At 40.6% G+C, this 20,988-nt stretch overlaps 1 protein-coding gene and 2 long non-coding RNA genes across 5 annotated transcripts in view; all 3 read left to right on the top strand.

Moving 5' to 3' along the window:
* Positions 1-20,988, top strand: part of LOC115587194 (B-cell receptor CD22-like) — a 64,201-nt gene that overhangs the window by 5,287 nt on the left and 37,926 nt on the right. The gene's annotated exons all lie outside the window — the stretch shown is intronic.
* On the top strand, positions 248-2,250 carry LOC115587854 (uncharacterized). Its single transcript, XR_003985201.1, has 4 exons — positions 248-394; positions 1,708-1,789; positions 1,877-1,937; positions 2,233-2,250. It is a non-coding gene; the product is annotated as an uncharacterized LOC115587854 (long non-coding RNA).
* Positions 6,514-11,618, top strand: LOC115587838 (uncharacterized). 3 transcript variants are annotated; one of them, XR_003985198.1, is made up of 4 exons: positions 6,514-6,642; positions 7,229-7,311; positions 8,926-9,005; positions 9,378-11,618. It is a non-coding gene; the product is annotated as an uncharacterized LOC115587838 (long non-coding RNA). The 3 variants fall into 3 exon arrangements; XR_003985199.1 differs by having other exon boundaries at positions 6,514-7,311; positions 9,378-10,291; positions 10,403-11,618; XR_003985196.1 differs by having other exon boundaries at positions 6,514-7,311.

Genomic DNA, 20,988 nt, shown 5'->3' with positions numbered 1-20,988 from the left:
AGGTTGAAAGACGAGAGGTCTAAAAAGGCAAAACACAAGTTTCTGTTCACACAACACATGATCTTAATCCAAAATGTAAATATGACAAAGCCTTCATCTGATGTGAATGACATGAGTCTCTTTAAATCTCCTCCAGATGCTCCAAAGCTTCCCTCTGTGTCAGTGAGTCCCTCTGCTGAGATAGTGGAGGGCAGTTCAGTGACTCTGACCTGTAGCAGTGATGCTAACCCAGCAGCTAAATACACCTGGTACAAGGAGAATGAAGACTCACCAAAAGCATCAGGACAGATCTTCACCATCACTGACTTCAGAGCTGAACACAGTGGGAATTATTACTGTGAAGCCCAGAACAGAAGAGGAAGAAACAAAACCACCGTACATCTGACTGTGGCAGGTGAGTTATTGATTCAGTCCGTAGGGACTTGGCTTGGGGACTTGAAGGTCGCCAGTTCAAGTCCAAAAAAAGAATGATGTGGACCGGCAGTTGGAGAGTGCTGGTTCACATCCTGGGCATTGCCGAGGTGCCCCTGAGCAAGGCACCGGCCCCTAACACTGCTCATTGGGCGCTGTAGCATGTGTGGCTGCCCCTTCGCTCATCTCCTCGACACTGTGTAATGTGTCACATTACACCTGTGTGTAATGTGAGTGGAAAAAAGAATTTCCCAATTTGGGATTATAATAGTACATCAAAAAAAAAAAAAAAAAAAAAGTTACAGACATCTTTTTTCAGTAAGAGCAGAAAATATTTGACCTCACCTGGGGATACTGTAGGAGAAGAAGCACTCTGTGAGCTTCTTAACCTGACAGTCACATCTTCTGGTTAGGAGGCAGGAAAGAGGTTCTTCAGTTGAAACAGTGTTCAGAGTTTTTGTACTCTGGTACATAATGAAGGGCTCATAGGAATATAATAATCTTGTTTACATGTTTCTACCTTTAAAATGTTAAAGAACGTGTTCCCTGATGTTTCTGTGGGTGTCCTGCTGCAGTTTCGAGTACAGTTATTGTTTCTTGAGAGTCTTAACTCCCTGTGCACTCAGAGTGAGAGTTTGTCTTTCTTGTTGGGCTCCCGCCAAACACACCCAATGTGACTGTTGGCTTTTGTCTTGTGATCTCTCCTGCTCATATTACATGTGGAAATAATGTCAGTGTTGAGCCCAGCTGTGAAAACTGCCCATTTATTGGTTTGTTAGGATGGTGTATTGTTGTACACAGATGATACTGTCCTATTGGCTTCTTTAGACCTCGACTGAGAAAATCTGACATACTCATTTTACTCCTGTGCATCTACAGCAGTGAAACATGACATGGTTGTTTTCACTTGAACTAAATTGTACATTTGGACTCAAATACCTCCTTGGTCAAAATATTTAACCATATCAGTTTATTGACATTATGTCAGGGATGTAATCCAATGTAATTCAGAAACTGTGTGTTACATGTTTTGTCTGGCAGAGGGCACTGTGGAGTTTATGTTTCAATCTAATCTCTATGTCATGTACTATACTACATGTGTCCACAGCCTGACAGATAGTCCACCTATACTGAGCAGGACATTCATTGATTTAATACGCAGACATGCACTTTTATCCAGGATATCTTTGTTTTGTCCCCTTGTTTTATCATACATCACTCTATGGGACTAACAGAACAAAACATGCTGTAACACTCTGATTAACTGTCTGTTTTCTTTTAATCACCATTTCTTAGGATCATGGAAATCAGTGGCTGCTGGAACAATCACTGTCGTTCTCCTGGCTATCATATCCCTCTCTGTCTTCCTGTGGATCAGGTGAGCAGTTCTGTTCTACTGAATCACTGAATGTTCAATCACTGCAATTTACTATTTGTTTATGTTTTAATTAACTTTTCTAACCAGGAAAAAGAGGGCTTCCAGGGAATCTACTGAGGCTGAAGAGAGACCAGACGACAGGGAACAGGTGAGGATAGTTCTGTATTTAACTGTAGAAGACATAAAACCCAGTATGGCTCCTGTTTATTCATACTGCTGAGTCACTCAGTGTCTTTAAGGGTTTCTAGAAAACTCATCTGACAGAGGAGGACTTCATGTTGCACTTTTGACAACAGGGATATTAGTTCCATTATTACCACAGCTGCTTCTGCTTCAGCTGTTTTCATCCTGGTTTCAATCCTCTGCAAGAATGCACTGTTCAAATGAAAGACTGATACAAAATATGCAGCTGAAAGTAATTCTGTTTATGTCTACCTGAGCAGAGACAGCCAGAGGAGCAGGACGACTTTCATTACGCCAGCGTCCACTTCTCCAACAACCAGGCAGATAATCTGTACTCCAACATCAGACCAGCTCAGCCTGGAAGACACGTGGAGCAACAGGAAGTCGAGTACGCTGCTGTCAGATATAACAGTGCCAGTACCGCCCCGAGGTGAGCAGCTCTTCATACAGGAACACTGTGCAACATTAAAATGACTCAACTTTAAAAAATACATCTGATCTGTCTTTATTATTATCACTGTTGGGATGAGAATTGTTTTATTTCATGCAATATCTTTTTTTTCTTCTCAGAGCCAGAGGTCAGGGAGCTGCAGAGGATCCAGCTGTGTTGTACAGCACCGTCAACAAAACCTGCTGACCTGCATTTATGATCTGATATTTCTGTTTCTCAACATTTGTATTAAAGCAGGAATATGCAATAGAGACAATTATATATCTTAGAGAAGCTCAGATTTATGAACTAAACATACACCAGTCTTCAGCTTAGTGGAAGAATGTGTGAAGTATTTTATGACTTTATTATCCATTTAATTGTAAATATAACTTGTAACAAGCTTTTTACTGCAACCTGATGAATGAAAGTTAAATATTTAGTGAACTTTTATATTTTATCTTTGAATTACTCTCTGACAACTTCAGGTCTCCAAAACACACCTGAAGTAGTTGTACAACAGGTGATGTGATGCCTCTCAGGTGTTGGAGTTCATGATAGGGATTAAATACTTTGAGTTACTCTCAGACCAAACTGTAGGAGTCTAAGACCCAATCTCAATTAGAAGAGTCACAGTATAACGATATTGACAATAATCAGGATATTTAAAGATGAAATACTAATAGTGTTAATATTATAAATATGATAGCAGCTTGTAAATAATAAATTTCCTCTTTCTGTTTCTTTCCCTTCCCACTTTGTCGTGGTAGGTGGTGATAATGCACCTTAACACTGGTTGAGTGTAATTGTTGTTTTTGTACACATTAGTACAGTTATGGTAAGAGGCTCTCTCTCCACCTCCCTACACTTGCATTATTGTTTCCATATTCTCTATAGATATTGTGGTAATATCATTATTTGGGTCCCGATAATTGTGTTGTTACAATCTTATATTGTGACAGTCCTGATCCCAATACACCCCTTGGCCCCGACCACTTAGCCCTTCCTCTGTTTTGTGTGTTCACATCTACAGTAGTGTGTCCTGAGTCTTGTTGGGACAGAGAAGTCCAACAAAGATCTCTGCAAACTGAGGTTCTTTTTTCAGAGGCACACTTCAAACTGAGGGTTATCACAACTCTCTGCTGTTTCAATGTATTATTGTACTTTTCTTTATAACCAGCTTTTCACGAACAAGACCACGCCACAATTTGATGTCAAGATAGTTTATTGAATTGGTAGAAGATTTTGGAAAGGGATGGGAAGAGGGGGGTCGAGGTTGATGGCTGAAGAAAGGGAAGGGTCGAGGTCGGTGGATGAAGAGGGAGTTTGAGTGGGGCGCAGATTAGCTGGACCGTCTAGGAACCGGGAGGTTGAGACTCAGAGTGGGGGTACGTCTCAATGGGCGCACGTCTTGGTCGGCGTGGCTTCATCATCTCCCCGTGGTTCTTGTGCTGGGATGGCCTGGGTTCCTGATCTGGAGGATCTTCTTCCCGTTGAGTGTCAATGTCGAAGGCTAGACTGCTGGCAGTTCTGTGAGAGGATAATGGAGAAGGAGAGGGTCTGGGGGGAAGGGTTATAAGAACTTGGGACGAACGGGAGAGAACTGGTTAGGCTTGCCTATATAGATTTCATGTGTGATTGGGTCAGGGAGAGCAGGTGGTTGAGTTAATGAGGCACAGGTGTTTTGATGAGATGTGGGTGGTTATGTTGATGAGACACAGGTGGTTGGATTGGCTGAACCTGGGTGGCGGATCGGCGTGGCGTGGTGGCGTGGTCAAGTTCCTAAACCTTAGTTATAATAACTCCATGAAACTGTTGCTACTAGATCACTGATGTCTCAGTAGCTGGCTAATGTTACGTCACATTATTTTTTTTTTATATATATTAATTGTAAAATTAAAAGTTCTTTATCTGTTTTCCTGCAGCTCGGTCGTCAGAATAAAATGTTGGCATTTTACGTTTCTGCATATCCTGAAATTTGTGTCATACCGACTATATCGACATCTCTACAATACGCGTCATATCATGTTCATATTACCTGTTTATGAACAGACTGTCATATCAGGAAGTGGAGGGTAATGTGGTGGTGTTTGAGCATTTGTAAGCCCGAAACCAATACATTTTTAGAATTTGGACATTTCCAAACGTGATCTTTTCTGAACCCTAAGAAGTGTTCTTTTTGCCTAAACCTTATCAGACCTATAGCACAGTGTTGCCACGTAATACAATTTTAAGTTTTACCTTAAGAAACATATAATACAGATGCTACATAAAAAAGTTTCAACATATTTGTGCGATTTGGTTGTTTTTCCAAAACTCTCAGTCTGACTCTTGTGCTTCTGTAACATGTTTATTTTACCCTGGAGATCAATAAAGTATCATACTTACTGAATTGATTGATTGATTGGTGAACTGTGCCAGATTTATTTGATATATCAGACCATACCTGCAAGGTGACCTTTATACACATCATTAAACATCTCTTAACATAATGTCTTAGAGTGGACAGATGATTGAAACTGGGCTTCAGTGACCCACCACTTTCATTTTTATCTCATAATTGTAACTATCTATCCCATTATTGTGACTTTGTCTCATGACTTGAGTTTTTTTATCTGATAATTGATACTTTTTTCTCACAATTTCTACATTTTTAAATCTTAATTTCACGACTTACCATGGGAATATAAGTATTTTTGTGTAATCAAGGCTCGTTTTCATGATTTGATTTCCTTTAACTGACGATGCTGGGCTTTCCGAGGCTCCCTGAACTACTCAGTCAACGTTTCAAGCCATGACGTCAGACGTAAGAGACAAATTAACGGCAGTACCGTTTGACGAGGTCAGAGGTCAAAGAACAGTCGCGCAGCTCTAATGTGACGTGTGTATAACAGAAATGTAGACGTTGATTAACTGTCAGTTGGTGAGTACAGTTGCTGTTCAAGTGACTGAAAGTTAAGATAACTACGAGTTAAAATGACTAGAAACAGTTTTAACACGAATGAAGATTAAAATACGGCTTCTGTTTTTACCTGTGGTAAGTTGTGATGACCTGAGCAAGATATTAACTGACATACCTCGAAAATGTATATATTCTAAATGCTAATGCTAGCTTACTGTTTTAGCAGATAATCCAGCGGTATGCTAGCTGCCCAGTATCAAGTGGTGGAAAGTAGCTAGCGTTATTTCAACATTAATTAACTTATTAAATACTTAATAGTGTCATATTGTGCTTTAACAACACTTGACTATGTTTTCAAATGCTACTTCTACTTGACTACAATTCAGACAAGCACATTTGTAACTGTAGTTTAGTGGCTTTGATTCCTTTGAGATGTGATTTCTTCACTATTGGTTTACTGTCGATACCAACCTGATTAGATTTAAGGGGTTTATTCTGATTTATGAAGACTAAATGATAATTAAAGAGCATTTTATTACTCATACTTTTAGCTAACTGATCCGAGGATCTTCTTCCAACACTACAAAAGGCAGAAAACGTTTGCTTCTACCCCATAGTTACCTGAATATCTAGAAGCTTAAGACCTGGACATTTTCCAGAGGAACAGGTGATGAGCAAACCAGAGCAAAATCTACCAAGAAACCAGACAGACAACTCCAGAGGTGTTTCATGTCCGCTGGATGTGTAAGTAAGTAATTATTTTCCAACGTGAACGATAATAACTTTAGTTAAATAGTGATGTCACAGTAGTCTCTCTCTTGTTAGCTAGTTGTTAAGTTACTCAGGAGTAAGACATGAACTAACTTCTAACTCTGTGGTGGCAGATGAGAGTCTGTGCTTGTGTAAAATATGTTGTTTGGTGAGGCTAATAGCAGGCAAGTCTCAGAGTATTCACTCAGCTAACAAATTATATGCTTTTAATTATATGCCCATTTGCCAATTAAGAAAAACATGGAGGGGTTTGAATGTAGTTTGCTGATTTAGTTGTAGTTTCTACTTCTGCGGCTAGATGGCAGTGAAGAGCCACATTTGACTTGAAGATAGAAGATAGTGTTTATAATTGTTTTCCATTTTATTTTCTATTTGTCATAGTTTTAATATTAGATATTAGCTGTTATCGTTTTAATTTGCTTGTTTGTATCAGCAGCTCCAGCACCATCATCAACATTCAGGATTCAAGATGTTTATTGTCACCCCGGTTTTACAAGTACACTGGTGTGAAAATCTTCTGCTTAGAGACTCCACTACAGAAATGGTCCCCCAGGAACAAGGTCAAAGGTAGGCTTAGACGATATGAAAATGTTAAATGTTGCAATTATCCTGATAATCATCAAACTATTCTTAAATATATTTATTGCGTCGCGGATAGGACACATCTTTTGTAGCTGAAAAACAATCCATCACAGAACCTTAAATAGGTAATCATAAGCTCTTCCTGCACAAACAAAGGATAAATAATGGTGGTCTTCATCCATCGGTTATTTTTAGTTTGGAGTCCAAGTGTTTTGGGCTCTGGTAAAGTTATAAGATATACAACTAGTCAATTCCTCTGTGAGCAGAAGCCACACTAGTCATTCTGAAACTTTAAGTTGTCAATCAACACCCTGGTGTCGGCCTTTCCAGTGAGGCTAAGAAGTATGACAGACCGTAAACTGCAGCCCATCTTCATCATGCATATTAATAATGTGAGAAGGAGTCAGGCTTGTCTTCACAGCTTGATCTCAGTCTAATACTCACTCTGATGACCACAGAGAAATGTTGTCTTTCAAGAACACATCATTCTCCACTGAAAGACGTTTATTGAGGTGTGCTATATTTGTTGTGTACATGATTTATCTGCTGATGAGCTTTAACATCTCTGAAGCCTTAAAGAAAGATAAGAGGAGCAGCGATAAGTTTACCCGCAGCAGCAAGTGGATTTATTATCTCCCTTCTCTCCGTGCCAAGGTAGGTTATATCTTCATTTAAACTGTAAAGCATTTATCACTCTTATTCAGAGCAACATAAAGTGGATTTATATCAATACACACTGTGACTCTTTTGTCTTATATTTCCACATAAAATTTGACGGTCTTGGAACCTTGAAAGTGTGTATTAAATTGATGTGTGTCCTTAAAGCCACGGTTAGTTAAGGTGAATTTAAAACTAGAATAATGTTAGCAGTTCATCTGAACAACTCAGATGAAAATGTTTATCCCTTTGTAAAGAGAAGCTATCCTTAAAGTAGTCTTAACAATTTTCAAAGGTGTTAAACAATGGAATGTGCTAGAAGATGATGTCAAAAAATCAGCAACACTAAGTGGCTTCAAGAAAAAGTATGTACATTCAATCGTTGATCAGTACAGATCAATACAGGAGGGTTGATAAAGGTCAGAGGCACGAATCAACAGACACTGTGCAGACACTGTGTTGAGACGGCATGTGAGCATAACGAATACCATTCTGTACCCAAACAATAAGTTGAACCTGAGAAAATTGTATGGTCCAAGGCCAATGCCAGTTGTACATAGCAGGATGTTGTTATAATATGTATCAACAATGTGAGATAACTTAGGTTATCAAAGGTCATAACAAAAGAAGTTGTTAGGTAAAAAAAAAAAAAGAAAAAAAGAAAATGTAAAATGCAAAAGACAAGAAAAGATCAGGATGAAGATTTTATCCTGTGGGTAATGGGGGCGGGACTTGATAAGCTTTGGCTTCTCCCGCTTTTCCCTTTCGGCCATGTGTATTGTATTATTTGAACAATGATGAAATGTGATGTTTATGAATTGACATGCCCGAAATAAACAACATAAATAAAAAAAATAAATAAATAAATAACAATAGAAACGTCTTACAAAGACTGCTTTTATTCTGAAGGCATCTATTCCTGTGTGGTGTGTGAGTTTACCAAACAGTCTTCCACTAACAAACTGCCATCTGGTGGAGACTGTAACTCATTGCACCACACATTGTTGTCTTGACATGGAGCGCTGTCCCCCTTCAACACTGCAGCTGCTGGTTGAAGACATTTCTTTTGTTTCTCTCTTACATGGTTCATAATGACTTTATCATGTGACTTTTGTTTTTAGTGCTCTAAAGATGGCAACTTGAAAGGAAGTAAAGCACCAGGGGTCGACTGATGTGGCTTTTTCAGGGCCGGGCGGTTATTCTACATAATCAGCCAGGGCCAATAATCAGTCTGTGCCTCACAAGTACCAGAAGACATAAAGACTTTGTTTCCTTTACAAGAGTAAATGCAATCGTTACCTCTACCCCTGTTAGAAACCCACAAAACGAGTCTCTCACTCTTACATAATCAGCATTAAGAGGTCCGCATACAGTTTACAAAACAATAAAATGACTAGTTAAGTCAGACAGTTACTGACTACATGCACATTAAAAAGTCTAGTTTAACAGCTTCACATCTGTCTGCTGCCTACTGTGCTGACCACAGAGGGACATTATATTTAAATAAGAAATGTTTCTCTTTTGTAAGCAGAATTATTTATATATTTAGTGGAATGATTCATGTGATATGACTGATATTTCATACATTGACCTGCTGATTTAATTTCTCAGGAGTCACACTGAGATGAGAGGAGCAGCTATGAGTGTAAAAGTGACAGTGAGTGGATTCCTTATCCTCCTTTTTGTTCCAGGTAATGTTTGCCTATATTTATATTGTTGGCCATTAAGTTACTCTAAAAGGAAGCTAATAGATATTTTTTAGAATTATATAAAAATTAATGACAACCTTCATAATATTCTTCTAGATTGTTTGTGTGATATGATGCCAAATGTTGCAGACCATTAAAACACATTCAGTCCTGTTTTCTGTTTCCATTTTTGTGTAGTTAATGTTTAAGAATAAGAGTAGTGCTGTGTCAGTGATCTATACTTGGAGCTGTTAGTGGTTCATCTGGTGCCTGTACTCCAAAGCAGGATTTGTTGTTAGCAATGTAATTTCAGTGTTAACTCTGTGTTACGAAGCATGTTCATTCTTCTCTCCCTTGTTATGAATCTGATTGCAGTAAGTGGGTGGCACTTACTGTAGTAATCTACAAGAACCATCAAGACTGAATTCTGAGCCTTACTAAATGTGTATGTCCACTCCTATCATCTTGCCGGGTGCTTTGACCTCCGTTGTCTGCAGATGACCAGTAGGCTTGACATTAGAGCTTTTATACTGCTGACAGGAAAGGCAAGCATGGAATGACTCCAGACAACTTTGCAGACTGTTGGCCACCATGCTACCTCCAAGATTTTCAGGAGCACCCACATCCTTCCTAAATGTCCTCCAAATGGGCTGTTGTGGAAGTATGAGAGGAACTCTGGCACCAGCACAGTCGGCACAACCAACTGGTAGTTAAATCAGCTGTATTTTGAGGGCACACCTCTGTACAAAACTCCCTGTTGTTCTTGGTAATGGATGCAGCCTGGTGTGGGCTGGCAGATTGTTAGCTCCAGCTCTTGGCACAATGTATTGTCCAGCTGCATTCAATGGCCTGAAGGGAACTGGGTAAATCAGCCCAGTATGACTTGGCGACAGCCACACACACACTACATTCTGGTAGTGGCATGGCCCGGGACAGAGCATCCGAACAACATTACAGCAACCATGCTTGTAGTGGACCCAGAAGGAGTAAGCCTTCAAGCAGAATGTCCATCTGGTGAGGCGGGATGATGCCTTAGGGCTGTTGAATGCCCAGGTCAGAGCACTATGGTCTGTGAACACATCAAATGCTTCCCCTTCACTGTAATGATCCCACTTTCCGACTGCCCACATCACCACCAGGCATTCCTTTTCTGAGGTAGAATACCTCAGTTCAAAACCATGGAGAGCTCTCGAAGCAAAGGCGATGGCTCTTTCTTCACCTTCAATGGACTGCATCAGAACAGCTCCTGGCCCCACACCACTTGAGTCACAGTGCACCTGAAAGCCAAGGTGTGTCCTCGGCTGCGCTAGCACCGGTTGTGACGGCAATAAGCGCTTTAGATGTTCTAATGCCGCTTGACACTGAGCCGACGATTCCCATAACATCCCTTTCTTTTTGAGGTTGTTTAGTGAAGCCACAATATCAGCTAACCTAGGAAGGAACTTGTGATACCAACCCTAGGAACCTCTGGAGACTTTTTAACTCTGTGGGAGCTGGGTAGGCCGTGATGGCATCATCCTTCATGGGATCCATTTCCAGTCCCTTCCCTGAAACTACATGGCCGAGGAAGACGAGTTGAGTCTGTAGGAGATGGTATTTTTTTCACATTCAGGGTTAGATTGGCCTAGTGCCGTTTCTGAAACACTGCCTCCAAGTCTTGCAGATGTTGCTCTTGCGTACTGGAGAAGATGATGATGTCATCAATATAGACAAAGCAGTTTCTGCCCTGTAGATCCCCCAAGACGCGTTCCATCAAGCCCTGGAAGGTGGACCCAACATTCCTCAGGCCAAACGGCATGACCTTGAACTGGAACAATCCTAAGTGGTTAATCATGGCGGTCTTCTGGATGCTATCCTCATCCATCGCCACCTGCCAGTCACCACTCTGGAGATCCAGAGAGCTGAAACACTGGGCTCCTTGCATGGACTCCAGTATTTCATGCACTAGTGGCATTGGATAAGCGTTGTGATGACTTTTAGCATTTAGCTGGCGTAAAACTCAATGAAAAAAGAAGCAAACCCACGCAAAGCTCACCCAATCCGTTTGGCGACTGGATCGCGGGCCCGCTGTAATCCGGTGTTCTTTTAATCCTTTTTTTTTTTGGTTTCTGTTTCTCCTGTGGAGATTCACCCAACAATCCTGCTGGCAACTTCCTCCAAACTCTGATGGTCCCTACCTGTCACGGTTCATCTCCCTGCGACCTTTCCCCTCTCCCCCATTTATCACATTTGGTAAAAATCAACAGAGTAAAATATAATAATACCAGTCCGTATTAATTACCTGTGTTATTACCCTAGGCTCCTGATAAGTTTGAACCCACCATGGCTATTTCAATTATGGCAGAAGGCTAAACAAGAAACATGTTAATCACCACAGTTGCCACACATCAAGGCAGACTTGGGCGACCCTTACACAGGGTCAGAAGGACTGGGGAGTGAATGACGCTTCTACTGAAGTAGCAGGAGGAGGCCTGGGGGGGGAACTGAAGATATTCAGAGGTGCAGTTAATGCATAATGTTAATGTGAGCCCCTCTGGTGAAGTAATGGAGGGTAGTACAGTGAATCTGACCTGTAGCAGTGATGCTAACCCAGCAGCTAATTACACCTGGTACAAGGATGCCCAAACACTGATTCAAACACCAGGGGGAAAATTCCAATTCCCCTCCATCAGCTCTGAAGGAGGAAGGGATCTATCACTGCAAGTTTGAGAATAAATATAGACATATCAACTCTTCATCTCTCTTTGCTCTGTAACTACAAAACATTTGCATATCAGGCATATGGTCAGTACATTTAACGTAATAGAACATTCGATTAGTTTTTGGTTTTGCTCAACTCAAAGAGTTGAGTTTGTTGTAATATGTATTATGGAATGTTATGTAACATTCAGTGATGGAGGATAAAATGTTGTTTCAGGCTCCTGATTCAGTATCTCTGATGGTTCACTGCCCTCTAGTGGGGAAGTTTAAGTGTGGCACATTCAGGCTTCATCACTGTGAGTGCTTCCTCCTCTGTCTGCTTTAAAGGGACAGTTCACCCAAATTACAAAAAAAGATACTTTCTTTCTTACCTTTAGTGGTGTGTAGCCATGCAGATAGTTTTGTTCTGTTTCCCTGCACACTGTGAGTTTTGGCTGTTTTTTCAAATGTTAGGTGACACTTTGTTTAATTTTATCCTGATCTACATGTTGAACATCTCTGCACAGTTGATCAATCTGAACCACCAAAACAAGCCAGAGTCAGTCACATGTTCATGTGTTGTTAACACTAACAGATGTGGGAGTTTCTCACAGCTCAGTGTTCTGCTTTTCTCTGCACACAGCAGCAACCTGACTGCAGAGTGAACAGAGAAGAAACAAACCAGGAAACAGAAACAACATGTCATTCTCCATCCTCTCTTATAATGAACCCTCTGCTCTTCATCCTCTTCAGTCAAACTGCCTCGTGGTTCACAGGTACAATGCATTCCTGTTCCTTCACTACACCTGCAGACTGTGTGACATCCTGCCTCAGAGCACAGAGAGATGAACTGTAGAGGGCAGCTGTACATATTTACAATCAACATCAAAAATGTGACTTAATGCATCCCATACTGCATTTATTATTGAATCTTATACTTAGGAAGACAGCGCAACTTTAGTACAATGTGGGTGTTGGCTCACACTTCACATGTATGTTAATGACCTAAAGAGGAAGTACATCTAGTGGTTTAAGAGCCTGATATCTGTCTTCTGCTCACTCAGACCTGAGGAACGGCTTCTTTCAAGACGACGTCCGTCTTCATTGTAAGTAGAATTGTTTGTAGATGTGACTGATACTGTAAACCTCCTGTGTGCATCATTATTTTATCTGCTGACATGTTTTATTGTCTCTGAAACCTCACAGAGAGATCAGAGGAGCAGATATGAGTTTAACTGCAGCAGTGAGTGGATTTGTCGTCTTCCTTCTCTCTGTGTCAGGTACAGTTACATTTACTGCATTTAAAGAGGGAATCTGGACTTTTGCATGAAGTAGCTGTGTGCTCAGCACTTTTACACGCTGTAAACTGAGAATGTTTTGGCTTTTCAGAACTTTTCCCTTCTCATCCTGTTTAATGTGTTCTAAAGTCGACCCTGGCTGCAGAAGCAGCAGCACATGTGGAGGACGATTAGTTTGTATCTGCAGCTACTTTTATCACAGTGAAGTTTTTTGGAGGGATATTGTTCTCACAGTAAAACCCCAAAACTGACTGTACTTCTTGTCTATGGTCGTACATCCGCACCACTCCCTGCTAGTTCTGTTAGTGCTGTCTGACGTCAGTGTGATGTTTCCATGCTATATGCAGACAGCGTATCTTTCTGTCATAGCTGCTTGAAGCAGTTTCACACCTCAGTGTTCTGCTTTTATTTTTGTAGTTTTCACACTCAGCAGCATCCTGATCACAGAGTGAACAGAGAGAACTGACCAAGAACAGCACAGACTCTAATCAATAATATTTCTCCTCTTATCCTGGTCAGTAAACTGCATTAAAGGTCACAGGTTCAATACATTCCTGTTCACTTCACTGCACCTTCAGACTGGGTGCACACTGAGTTTAACTGTAGAAAGCATGTTCACATCTTCCACTCTTCCTTTGTTTGTGTTCATCCTGGTGTCATTCAGAAATAACATACAAAAGTCATAAAGTGTTATTTATTTAAAGCAATAGTTAGAAAGTGTCTATTAAAGGGAAGTTAACATGTGGGTGGAGTAACATGAGTATTTTGAACATATTTTCTTCAGCATCTCAGAGAAGTGTGTAAAATATGTTTTTATCATTTTCTGTGTGGACGACTTCAGCAATATAACCCAAGAGGATGCGGTCCGCAAGCAGCACTGAAGTGCTCCAATGACGTTCAAGCACACCCTCTCGGGTAATATTGCGATTATACAACTAATACCAACAAAAATATAATGTATAATCCAAATATATCCATGTTGATCGACAATTTGCTCTCAAATTTTAAAGGTTTTTGCGAGTGTGCGTCGCGTTTCCATGGAAACACATGGGTTCTGACAAAATCAGTCACCTCAGTAGACTCATATGTGTAATGGAACGTAGTTCCAGCAAATAATCCAGCCCTTAGTAACGACCTAGCAACACAAAGAATTTTCTAGTCCCAGATGATGAACTCTGAGCTGACGTTAATGTTTTATCGCGGTCTTGAAATTTACCGAACTAAATCAATACTGCACAGATAAACAAAAATTCTTATTTCTATCACCCAAGTTATAACAAAGATGTTGATTTTTTTTTCTTTTATATTTTTTATAAAATGTTTTCACCGCGGTCACAGTAGTGTCTCTCACACTGAAGGGAAAATAAATAATAGAAAACAGACCAGGCATTTATTCGGGACAGGTGTTTAGTTCCCTCCTCTCAAAAATCCGGGACGAAAATGTCACAAACTTCTCCAGCTTCTCTGTGAATTCTCCGGCATCCTTCTGGGCAATAGTTGTCTTCTGCAAGTGAAGTTGTTACGGCGGAGGAAACGATTCAGCCGACCAGCATTCACAGATAACTCCTCATCTCTGCTGTCACTCGTACATTTGTTTCTCCATCGCCCTGATCATTTTGCGGTACACTCTCTCTTGGCGTGCCCGTTTGCTGATAACTAATTCCCACATGTTTATCTCAGGCTCCTCGCTGGCCTTCTTCCTCCCTCCAGCAGGCAGCCTGGCCCTGTTGCTGTCCTCCTCGGACAGCTCCGTTTTATTTTTTCGCCCATCTCTCACTCTCTTGGGGTCGACAGAGAAACGTCTAGCTGCTGCTTCTCCCGAGTTTTCCTCTGCATATTTTATGAGAGAAAGTTTGAATTTCAAGCCGTACTTTTTATTTTTTTTGCTCTGGCTCTGACAGTTACTATGTTGCCATGGAGATGGATACACTATTGCCACAGACTTGGCAGAGTAATATTTTGAATAATGCGTCAGGCGTGCTGTCATGCTGATTTAAGCACGGTCTACATGTCTTGTTGACCAATCAGATTGCTTGGTCAGAACTACTTGTTGTTTTTTAATTTTTGTTGAAGCATGATTAAGAACTGTTGATGACAGTAATTCGTCTGATAATCGAGGATTTTGAAGCACGTCCATGTTACCTTTCCTCCACATCATATTGGTAGTTTGATCACCTTTGTCATATTAACTGATTGTTAACTGAAGTTATTCAGTGTCATTGTGTTTTCTGATGTTCTCTGTGTTACAGTGATACAGAGTCAGGATGACTGGGGAGTGACTTACAGCTCTACTGAGATCTGTGCCTTAAAAGGATCAACAGTGGACATGAGCTGCACCTACAGATACCCATCCACTGTACAGAGAGTTGAGAACAGATTCTGGTTCACAAAAGAGAGTAATGGCGTTTATACAGATATGAGAATAGACCCACAGTATTCAGGTCGTGTGCAGTATAACTGTGTTAACAACGACTGCACTCTGAGAATCACAGACCTGAGAGAGAGCGACTCAGCTGAGTACAAGTTCAGATTCATTACAATCAACCACGTGGGAGACATACTTGGTTCACCTGGAGTCACTTTGACTGTCAAAGGTAACATTTTCATCTGAATATTTATTAAGTTGTGTGTGTGTGTGTGTGTGCGCTTACATTCAGTATAAATGAAGATTTCTGTTTCTTATTCACAGATGCAGATCTGCAGGTGAGGGTGGACAGCTTACATGTCTATCCCTCTGAACTCTGGGCAGTACTGATGTGTCACAGCAGTTGTCTTCTACCTGGTCCTCTTCGCTACGTCTGGTACAAGAATGGACGGATCATTCAGGGACAAGCATCTTCTTATTGTTCAGACTCCTTCACTCCTACAGACAGCTTTTCCTGTGCTGTAGAAGGACATGAGAACAGCCGCTCTCCTCCACTGTGTGAGTTTACTTACAGTCGTCCTCTGAAATAACACCTGGTGGAGCCTTTGGAGCCGACCTGTTGTACTGGACCTTAACTACATGTAATTCAGTGGTATTTGGTGATTAATTGTGCAGATTTGGTTGACAACCAAATAACAGCTCTGATACAAAACATTTGATGTTTCAAGTTTTCAATGTTTTGATTCTGGTTATTTCACAAAACATAAATGAAGACAATGAAGTATCTAACTTCATTCTTTCCACTCATGTTCTTTTGCCAACTTGTGAAAAGATTTCATGTGCACTCCTCTTACTTAACTACTAGAGTTGATGAGTAAACATGAAACTGTCCAAAGACACTGAACCAGGATCATTTCATTGATCTGCTGCCTTCAGCACTGATGAACTGTGAGACATGTTGAGTCTTTGTGTGCCTAATTTGATTTAATTTGAATCACAAGTAAGATGAACTAGCTTTAGTTTTCCTAATGTGTGCCTTATGTGGATCCATAATTCCAACACACACATTGAAATGAAATGAAAAATGTGTTCATGTTCTCTCCTCCAGATCCCGTGAGGGTCCCATCTGTGTCAGTGAGTCCCTCTGCTGAGATAGTGGAGGGCAGTTCAGTGACTCTGACCTGTAGCAGTGATGCTAACCCAGCAGCTAATTACACCTGGTACAAGAAGAATGGAGATCCAGACCTTCAACCTCTCAGTAAAGAACCACAGCTTGTCTTCAGATCCATCCAGTCCTCTGACTCTGGAGAGTATTACTGTACAGCTGAGAACGAGCTGTGGGGGAAGATGTCTAAATACATCTATATTAATGTGAAATGTGAGTAAAATGTAGTCAATTTAAAAAGTATCGTGCAGCTGATGACAACTTTTTAAAACGTTATTACCCAGTCAGGTGTTTTGCTGATGGTGCACTTTCTCCAGCTCTGCCTGTTTCACCTTCACAGTCTGCTGCTGTTGTTCACTGAGCAGCTACAGTAGATGATGAAATGATGTTTGATTAACAAACTGTTTCCAGATCTGCACAGATGTTCATTGATCCAGAAAACCACCTCTAAAGTTTCAGATGCTGCCACACATAAATACACATCCAACATCTAGTGTGTCCAGAGTCCTGTTATCAACTCTGTCTCTGAGGAATGATGTTCATATATCAGTAGTTTGTTTCATCAGATACATGAAAACAAAACTGCTGACTGGATTTGATTGCAAGGCAACTTTTTTAGTATTGTAGAAATATTCATGTATATAATTTACCTCTGTTATTCAGTATCGTTGTGTTTTCTGATGTTCTCTGTGTTACAGTGATACAGGGTCAGGATGACTGGGGAGTGACTTACAGCTCTACTGAGATCTGTGCCTTAAAAGGATCAACAGTGGACATGAGCTGCACCTACACATACCCATCCACTGTACAGAGAGTTGAGAACAGATTCTGGTTTATAAAAGAGAGTAAAGATGTTTATACGGATTTAAGAACAGACCCAGAGTATTCAGGTCGTGTGCAGTATAACTTTGGTAACAACGACTGCACTCTGAGAATCACAGACCTGAGAGAGAGCGACTCAGCTGAGTACAAGTTCAGGTTCTTAACAACTCAACCAGATGGGAAACATTCTGGTTTACCTGGAGTCACTTTGACTGTCAAAGGTAACATTTTCATCTGAATATTTATTAAGTTATCTGTGTGTGTGTGTGTGTGTGTGTGTGTGTGTTTTGATATTCAGTATAAATAAAGACTTCTCTTTCTTATTCACATATTCAGATCTGCAGGTGAGGGTGAACAGCTTACATGTCTATCCCTCTGAACTCTGGGCAGAGCTGAAGTGTCACAGCAGTTGTCTTCTACGTGGTCGTCTTCACTACGTCTGGTACAAGAATGGACAGATCATTCAGGGACAAACATCTTCTTATTATTCAGTCTACTTCACTCCTACAGACAGCTTTTCCTGTGCTGTAGAAGGACACGAGAACTTCCGCTGTCCTCCACTGTGTGAGTTTACTTACAGTCGTCCACTGAAATAACACCTGGTGGAGCCTTTTGAGCCGACCTGTTGTACTGGACCTTAACTACATGTAATTCAGTGGTATTTGGTGATTCATTTGTGCAGAATTGGGTGACAATCAAATCACAGCCCCATGAGATTGTAGACATGATGCATAAATATCTTTCATTGTCTGTCTGCAAAATTAAACAGTTGAATATCAGCTCACACTGGAGATTATGTAAAACAAGATTTACCTTCATTCTTTTTGATTTATGAAGGAAACTCAGTGATTCCATGTTTATCTGTTCATATCTTTTGTTGACACTTTCATTAATTAATTTGTTATCAACCAGTCTCTAATTTCTGATGAAAAACACTTGATGGTTTCGGCTTTTAACTGTTTTGATTCTGGTTATTTCACAAAACATGAACGAAGACAATGAAGTATCTAACTTCATTCTTTCCACTCATGTTCTTTTGCCAACTTGTGAAAAGATTTCATGTGCACTCCTCTTATTTAACTGCTAGAGTTGATGAGTAAACATGAAACTGTCCAAAGACTCTGAACCAGGATCATTTCATTGATCTGCTGCCTTCAGCACTGATGAACTGTGAGACATGTTGAGTCTTTGTCTGCTTGATGTTTTCAATTTGAATCAAAAGTAAGATGAACTATGTTTAGTTCTTCTGATGTGGATCCCTAATGCCAACACACATATTTAAATGAAATGTAAAATGTGTTCATGTCTTCTCCTTCAGATCCCTTGAGGGTCCCATCTGTGTCAGTGAGTCCCTCTGCTGAGATAGTGGAGGGCAGTTCAGTGACTCTGACCTGTAGCAGTGATGCTAACCCAGCAGCTAAATACACCTGGTACAAGAAGAATGGAGATCCAGACCTTCATCCTCTCAGTAAAGAACCACAGCTTGTCTTCAGCTCCATCCAGTCCTCTGACTCTGGAGAGTATTACTGTACAGCTGAGAACGACCTGCAGAGGATGATGTCGAAACATATCTCTATTGATGTGAAATGTGAGTAAAATTGAGTTAATTTAAAAAAGAATCATGCAGCTGATGACAACTTTTGAAACTTTATCACCCAGTCAGTTGTTTTGCTGATGGTGCACTTTCTCCAGCTCTGCCTGTTTCACCTTCACAGTCTGCTGCTGTTGTTCACTGAGCAGCTACAGTAGATGATGAAATGATGTTAGATTTACAAACTGTTTCCAGATCTGCACAGATGTTCATTGATCCAGAAAACCACCTCTAAAGTTTCAGATGCTGCCACACATAAATACACATCCAACATCTAATGTGTCCAGAGTCCTGTTATCAACTCTGTCTCTGAGGAATGATGTTTATATATTAGTAGTTTGTTTCATCAGACACAAAATTGCTGACTGGATTTGATTACAAGGCAACTTTTTGAGTATTATAGAAAGTGATAAAATTACAGAACCAACATCATCAGTTTCTACCATAAATTCACTGGAGGACACCAATGTAGAGGAAGCTTTTGACTGCAGCAAAGGAAATGTAAAATATGTTGATTTTGTTGCTTGTGCTAGCCATGCATATGATATTGAAAATCTTAGAGAGCCACCTTTTTATATGTATTATTTTCCTCTGTTATTCAGTTTCATTGTGTTTTCTGATGTTCTCTGTGTTACAGTGATACAGGGTCAGGATGACTGGGGAGTGACTTACAGCTCTACTGAGATCTGTGCCTTAAAAGGATCAACAGTGGACATGAGCTGCACCTACACATACCCATCCACTGTACAGAGAGTTGAGAACAGATTCTGGTTTATAAAAGAGCGTAATAAGGTTTATACAGATCTGAGAACAGACCCAGAATATTCAAGTCGTGTGCAGTATAACTGTGTTAACAACAGCTGCAGTCTGAGAATCACAGACCTGAGAGAGAGCGACTCAGCAAAGTACAAGTTCAGATTCATTACAGACCAAGAAAGTGGGAAATATTCTGGTTTACCTGGAGTCACTTTGTCAGTCAAAGGTAACATTTTCATCTGAATATTTATTAAGTTATCTGTGTGTGTGTGTGTGTGTGTGTGTGTGTGTGTGTGTGTGTGTGTGTGTGTTGTGTGTTGACATTCAGTATAAATAAAGACTTCTGTTTCTTACTCACATATTCAGATCTGCAGGTGAGGGTGAACAGATTACAGGCCTCTACACGCTGGGCAGAGCTGAAGTGTCACAGCAGTTGTCTTCCACCTGGTCGTCTTCACTACGTCTGGTACAAGAATGGACGGATCATTCAGGGACAAACATCTTCTTATTGTTCAGTCTCCTTCACTCCTACAGACAGCTTTTCCTGTGCTGTAGAAGGACATGAGAACTTCCGCTCTCCTCCACTGTGTGAGTTTACTTACAGTCGTCCACTGAAATAACACCTGGTGGAGCCTTTTGAGCCGACCTGTTGTACTGGACCTTAACTACATGTAATTCAGTGGTATTTGGTGATTCATTGTGCAGAATTGGGTGACAACTAAATCACAGCCCCATGAGATTGTAGACATAATGCATAAATATCTTTCAATGTCTGTCTGCAAAATTAAACAGTTAAATATCCGCTCACAGTGGATGTTATGTGAAACTGTCACAGTGAGGTTTTACTTTAGGACCCATATGCAGACACACTCACAGGAGGCAGGTCCTCGTCATCATACTGTAAAATGTATACTTATGTCATAGGCTTCTTAGGAAATTGCATTTTTTTTCCTCTGGTTATTATGCTCTCATACAGCCATTAGGAACTCTAATATTGTCAAGAAATAATATTTTCATTATTTGTTTCAAGAGAGGAGTTATCTAAGTCGGAGTCCTGCACGGGTGAAAAATAATGTACTGTGTCGCACACAGATGCAGGAGAGGCGGGTCGGGTTTTACGATTGCCATATTCAAGGCGTCACTTATCATCAGTCATTATTAGCGACACAAATAATAAGCATTCATATTTCATATGAGCTCATTCATGCGTGCTTGCACCCTCCCAGAACTCCAATTCCCCACACTGTCTTACTTTCACTTTTAAAAATTGCGTCCGTCCAATTTTCCTTCGGGCGTCGGTATCAGCTTAT

Source organism: Sparus aurata, chromosome 1 (assembly GCF_900880675.1).
Source record: "Sparus aurata chromosome 1, fSpaAur1.1, whole genome shotgun sequence".
NCBI classification, from domain to species: domain Eukaryota; kingdom Metazoa; phylum Chordata; class Actinopteri; order Spariformes; family Sparidae; genus Sparus; species Sparus aurata.
The sequence above is the reverse complement of the archived record's forward strand: the minus strand, read 5'-3'. Positions and strand labels throughout refer to the sequence as shown.